Genomic DNA, 6,178 nt, shown 5'->3' with positions numbered 1-6,178 from the left:
TCTCTTTGTCCTCCCCCTTTCTCTCTCCTTGCCCTAGGACTCACCCTGTCTCCTCCTCCCACTTTCTCTCTCCTTGTCCTAGGACTCACCCTGTCTCCTCCTCCCCCTTTCTCTCTCCTTGTCCTAGGACTCACCCTGTCTCCTCCTCCCCCTTTCTCTCTCCTTGTCCTAGGACTCCCCCTGTCTCCTCCCCCTTTCTCTCTCCTTGTCCTAGGACTCACCCTGTCTCCTCCTCCCCCTTTCTCTCTCCTTGTCCTAGGACTCACCCTGTCTCCTCTTCCCTCCTTCACTTTCAGACCCCGCCGGGACTCCCTCCATCCCCCAACTAAAAGTTGTAGCTACTTACCATAACCTCCAACCTCCCCTTCCCCTTTATATATTCTCACTTACTAACACCCCTCCACACTCCAAGCTCTAGTGTCCCAGGGCAGAGATTAGCCCCCCCTCCACACACACACAGCCTAGCTGCTGCATTATTGATGGTGTGTGTGTCTGGCACCTCTCTGTGCTGTAATGGCTATCTGGTGTCTCCCCCAGGAGGGAAAGAGAGCACCATAGATGGATAGAGGAGAGGAGGATGGGCAAGAGTAGTAGAGGTCAGAGAGGTTAAGTCTGGGGGGGTGAGGTCCCACACTGCTTTTCTCCTGCATGGCATTGATGCATTCTGACACACACACACACACACACACACACACACACACACACACACACACACACACACACACACACACACACACACACACACACACACACACACACACACACACACACACACACACACACACACACACACACACACACACACACACACACACGTCTTTCTCACACACACACGTCTTTCTCACACACACACGTCTTTCTCACACACACACGTCTTTCTCACACAAAGCCCACTGTAGGGTCGCTTAAAACCTCATCAAACAGACCTGTGGACATGTCGTGTGTGTGTGTGTGTGTTTGTCGTGGTCTCTGTTTCTTGTGTCAGTATGAGCAGCCTCTTGTGATAACTGATCCACGGTGACTCAGGACAGGTTTGGCCTCTGGGTGTAACATATAGGACACAGCCTTGGTGTGTGATGAAAAGACACCTGTTGTGGCTCTATTGTCCTCAGAATCCCTGTAGAGAAGACATGTCTGTCCCGTATCACAACACACTACTGGGTTCTGGTTGCTGAGACATTGTTTCCTACCAAGATCACTTTACACTGATAGTACAACTCACACTGGTGTTTTCATCCCCTGTTTAGCTGGCTGTTTGGGGGGGGGGGGGTTACCCTGTTAATTACACACGGTACGCTCTCGGTACGCTCTCTCCATATCTGTACGTGTGATGATGATGATGATTGGTTTTGTAGTCTTTGTTTCGGAGGTTGGCAGGCAGAGTTTGTCTATCTACTTACCAGGGATCCATTTCACCTGTTGATCTGACACGCGATGTGTGTAGTCTGTTGTCTGTGTCACTGTCATCCTATCAAAGCTGAGTTTCGGAAACAAAATATATATAAAAAGAAATCTGTCAATAATTGAGAACTCTCCAAACTGCCCTTATTCAGTTAGTCAATCTGGTTCACCAAGGCAGACCTATTTAAGCCCACATAGAACTACATAAAGCAGATCTGGCACATATCTTTTGAGTGTGGCTCTATGTTGGTTGCCAGATGCTGTGTGTTGACGTAGTGAAGGGCGTTAGGTAACAGGGTCTAAATGGTGGCGCTGCATAACATGGTGGACATTATTATCTATCTGTCAATCAGTCCATCGTCTAGAAAGGCTCTCCAACATCTAGCTACATTTGGTTATTTTTATGATTTTCAGGGCTCATCTCTCAATGATCGGCTATGAAAAGCCAACTGACATTTACTCCTGAGGTGCTGACCTGTTGCACCCTCTACAACCACTGTGATTATTATTATTTATGAACATTTGAACATCTTGGCCATGTTCTGTTATAATCTCCACCCGGCACAGCCAGAAGAGGACTGGCCACCCCACATAGCCTGGTTCCTCTCTAGGTTTCTTCCTGGGTTTTGTCCTTTCTAGGGAGTTTTTCCTAGCCACCGGGCTTCTACACCTGCATTGCTTGCTGTTTGGGGTTTTAGGCTGGGTTTCTGTACAGCACTATGAGATATCAGCTGATGTAAGAAGGGCTAATTAAATTGATTTGATCTGATCTGTACTAGTAGTGACTTTTCTGCTGTCGTGATGTCATACACGCCCATGATGTAGCTAGACCTCATACAAATGCGGTCTAAAGTTAAGCTGATTCCGTAACGCCATGTTATCTGTTGTATAGATCCTGCCACGTGAATCAGGAGAAAGGGATTGGTCGGCATTGACTTGGCCTGATATTTATCACGGAACTATGGACTCCTGTTCTTCTCAGGCAGAGTAATGGTTATGTAGAGAGGATGTTCGTCATATTGAACAGTAGGTGATCCGTGTTTCTCTCTGATTTAAACTATGTAACACTCCGGTAGCACCCAGTCTGGCTCAGATTTGTCACATCTTCATGACCACGTGAGGAAATAGCCTCTCAAGTGCATTCAACTCGTCATTCAAGCCTCATGTATACACACTCATTCACTCACACACTGGCTTATTCTCAATCTTGAATACACATTTACATCAAGGTCAGTCGAGCAGGCAGACAAACAAACAAACACTCATGAACATGTGCCCACACCCACCGTCTGTTTCCGCCTTTCACACTTTGAGTTTCCGTTGTACATTTGGGGGAGGGAGGACTAGGTCGTGTTGTTTCCTCTGCCAGTAGGAAAGAGTGACAGAATCAGGGAAAAGAGATGGAGAGGTTTTCATTATGAATAGTATTCCACAGACATAGAAAGAGAACCAGTGTTGTGGTCGTGTGTGTGTTCACCATTAGAGTAGTATCACGGCAGGGAGATCAGTGAGTGTTTCCGGCGCAGGACTGTTGTGGTTGGGTGGACGCCCTAGCAGTGACGGTGACAGGACTGTTGTGGTTGGGTGGTCGCCCTAGCAGTGACGGTGACAGGACTGTTGTGGTTGGGTGGTCGCCCTAGCAGTGACGGTGACAGGACTGTTGTGGTTGGGTGGTCGCCCTAGCAGTGACGGTGACAGGACTGTTGTGGTTGGGTGGTCGCCCTAGCAGTGACGGTGACAGGACTGTTGTGGTTGGGTGGTCGCCCTAGCAGTGACGGTGACAGGACTGTTGTGGTTGGGTGGACACCCTAGCAGTGACGGTGACAGGACTGTTGTGGTTGGGTGGACGCCCTAGCAGTGACGGTGACAGGACTGTTGTGGTTGGGTGGTCGCCCTAGCAGTGACGGTGACAGGACTGTTGTGGTTGGGTGGTCGCCCTAGTAGTGACGGTGACAGGACTGTTGTGGTTGGGTGGTTGCCCTAGCAGTGACGGTGACAGGACTGTTGTGGTTGGGTGGACACCCTAGCAGTGACGGTGACAGGACTGTTGTGGTTGGGTGGACGCCCTAGCAGTGACGGTGACAGGACTGTTGTGGTTGGGTGGTCGCCCTAGCAGTGACGGTGACAGGACTGTTGTGGTTGGGTGGACGCCCTAGCAGTGACGGTGACAGGACTGTTGTGGTTGGGTGGTCGCCCTAGCAGTGACGGTGACAGGACTGTTGTGGTTGTGTGGACGCCCTAGCAGTGACGGTGACAGGACTGTTGTGGTTGGGTGGTCGCCCTAGCAGTGACGGTGACAGGACTGTTGTGGTTGGGTGGTCGCCCTAGCAGTGACGGTGACAGGACTGTTGTGGTTGGGTGGACGCCCTAGCAGTGACGGTGACAGGACTGTTGTGGTTGGGTGGACGCCCTAGCAGTGACGGTGACAGGACTGTTGTGGTTGGGTGGACGCCCTAGCAGTGACGGTGACAGGACTGTTGTGGTTGGGTGGACGCCCTAGCAGTGACGGTGACATGACTGTTGTGGTTTCTACACCCAGTCTACCATGACTCAGATACAACACAAAGTAGAGTGGAGGAGAGGAAAGAAGAGGAGGGCAGAGAAGAGGCCAGGTCAGGCAGGTGTGAGTGACAAGCAGCCACACTCGATGATGTGCAGCACTGTGTACGCCTTAACCTCTAGCGACGAGCAATCCCCTATCCGGGAGCGTAATCATAACGCAACGTTTCCTATTCATGAAAATCACAAATGAAATGAAATAAATATATTGAAACACAAGGTTAGCCTTTTGTTAACAACACTGTCATCTCAGATTTTCATTGCATAATGCTATGCTAGGCTGTGCTGGCAGCAGGCAACATTTTCACAAAAATAAGAAAAGCAACCAAATTAAATCATTTACCTTTGAAGAACTTCAGATGCTTTCACTCAGGAGACTCCCAGTTAGATAGCAAATGTTCCTTTTTTCCAAAAATAATATTTTTGTTGGCGAAAAACATCACGTTTGTTCATTCTGCTTGGCTGAGAAATCGACCGAAAATACTTCAACTATAACGCCAAACTGTTTTCAAAATTTGCTCCATAATATCGACAGAAACACGGCAAACGTTGTTTAGGATCCATCCTCAAAGTGTTTTTAACATATATATTCAGTAATATATCCGTGGAGGCAGTTGGTTTCTCATAAGAAACTATTGGAAAAATGGCTACCTCAGTATTTTACGCAACGTTTTCTCCGGGAGACACCATGCGTCCACTCGCCCTATATGGTCTCTTACAGCCATTCTCCAATGGAAATGCCTAAATAGACGTCACAATGCTGCAGGCACCTTGGGGAAAACGTGGAAAACGTAAGCTGACTCCTAGCTCCAAGGAGTCATTGGCATGAGGCTGTTTCAAAAAATAAGGCACTTCCTGATTGGATTTTTATCTGGGTTTCGCCTGTAACATCAGTTCTGTGGCACTCACAGACAATATCTTTGCAGTTTTGGAAACGTCAGAGTGTTTTCTTTCCAAAGCTGTCAATTATATGCATAGTCGAGCATCTTTTTGTGACAAAATATCTTGTTTAAAACGGGAACGTTTTTCATCCAAAAATTAAAATTAGCGCCCTCTATATCCACGAAGTTAATAACAGTAGAAACAGAACCAGACTGGTGTACAGATGGATCCTAAATACATCCCTAAGCTACAGACAGAGAACTAAAAGACCGAGCACAAGTAGGCCTCACTAATCCTCTTTCCTCTTCTAGAACACACCTTCTAGAACACATGTTCCACTCTGCACCTGAGAACACCTGACATGACAAGCGGCAACCTCTCTCCTCTTGTAGGAGTTGGAATCTATATTCATGTCCTGCCCTGCAACTAAACAGCATTCCTGTGACTCCACTATTGGCCCAAATGTTGTTTTTTTATGTGCTGCCTACTGTTTAGAAATAAGTGAACATTTAGACTGAGAGCATAGCCTTTCTGAACGTGCTGTCCTCCGTGAAGGCTAATCGTCTCAGTCCATCAGTATGGCTGTGCTCCACGGACCTCCAGGCTAACTCCCTTCTCCCTGGTCTCCCCCCTCTCCTCCCCAGGGTTTGCCTTTCCAGACTGGGCCTACAAACCCGAGTCGAGCCCCGGCTCGCGGCAGATCCAGCTGTGGCACTTCATTCTGGAGCTGCTGAGGAAGGAGGAGTACCATGATGTCATCGCCTGGCAGGGGGACTATGGAGAGTTTGTCATCAAGGACCCTGACGAGGTGGCCCGGTTATGGGGGGCCCGCAAGTGCAAACCCCAGATGAACTACGACAAGCTGAGCAGGGCACTCCGGTAAGGAAACTCAATAACACCAAGCGTGTCCAGCCCAATGTGCTGTTTACACACGGATCCTAATGCACATGGCAGTGATCCAGGCCCCAATTCCTCTCCAAGCTCGGGCTTCGGCCCCAGATATAGGTTTATTGTTACGTTGTGCACGGTCAACATTTCATCAACTCAGCCTGCTTGACATGACCATGTCTCTCTCACCTGCCTAAGCTGGCTGTTATGAATATGACACCAGTTCTAGCCCCTAAAGCACTGTATTCTGTAGGCCTATCGTATTGACCCTGACCCTATCTCCTAATACACTGTATACTGTAGGCCTATCGTATTGGCACTGACCCTATCTCCTAATACACTGTATTCTGTAGGCCTATCGTATTGGCACTGACCCTATCTCCTAATACACTGTATACTGTAGGCCTATCATATTGGCACTGACCCTATCTCCTAATACACTGTATAC

The 6,178-nt window shown here is 48.5% G+C and overlaps 1 pseudogene; it reads left to right on the top strand.

Annotated features, from left to right (window-relative positions):
* Positions 1-6,178, top strand: part of LOC123998086 — a 73,756-nt pseudogene that overhangs the window by 50,218 nt on the left and 17,360 nt on the right.

This window comes from Oncorhynchus gorbuscha, linkage group LG15, assembly GCF_021184085.1.
Source record: "Oncorhynchus gorbuscha isolate QuinsamMale2020 ecotype Even-year linkage group LG15, OgorEven_v1.0, whole genome shotgun sequence".
Taxonomy (NCBI): domain Eukaryota; kingdom Metazoa; phylum Chordata; class Actinopteri; order Salmoniformes; family Salmonidae; genus Oncorhynchus; species Oncorhynchus gorbuscha.
Note: the sequence above shows the minus strand (reverse complement) of the source record. Positions and strands in the feature narration are given on the sequence as shown.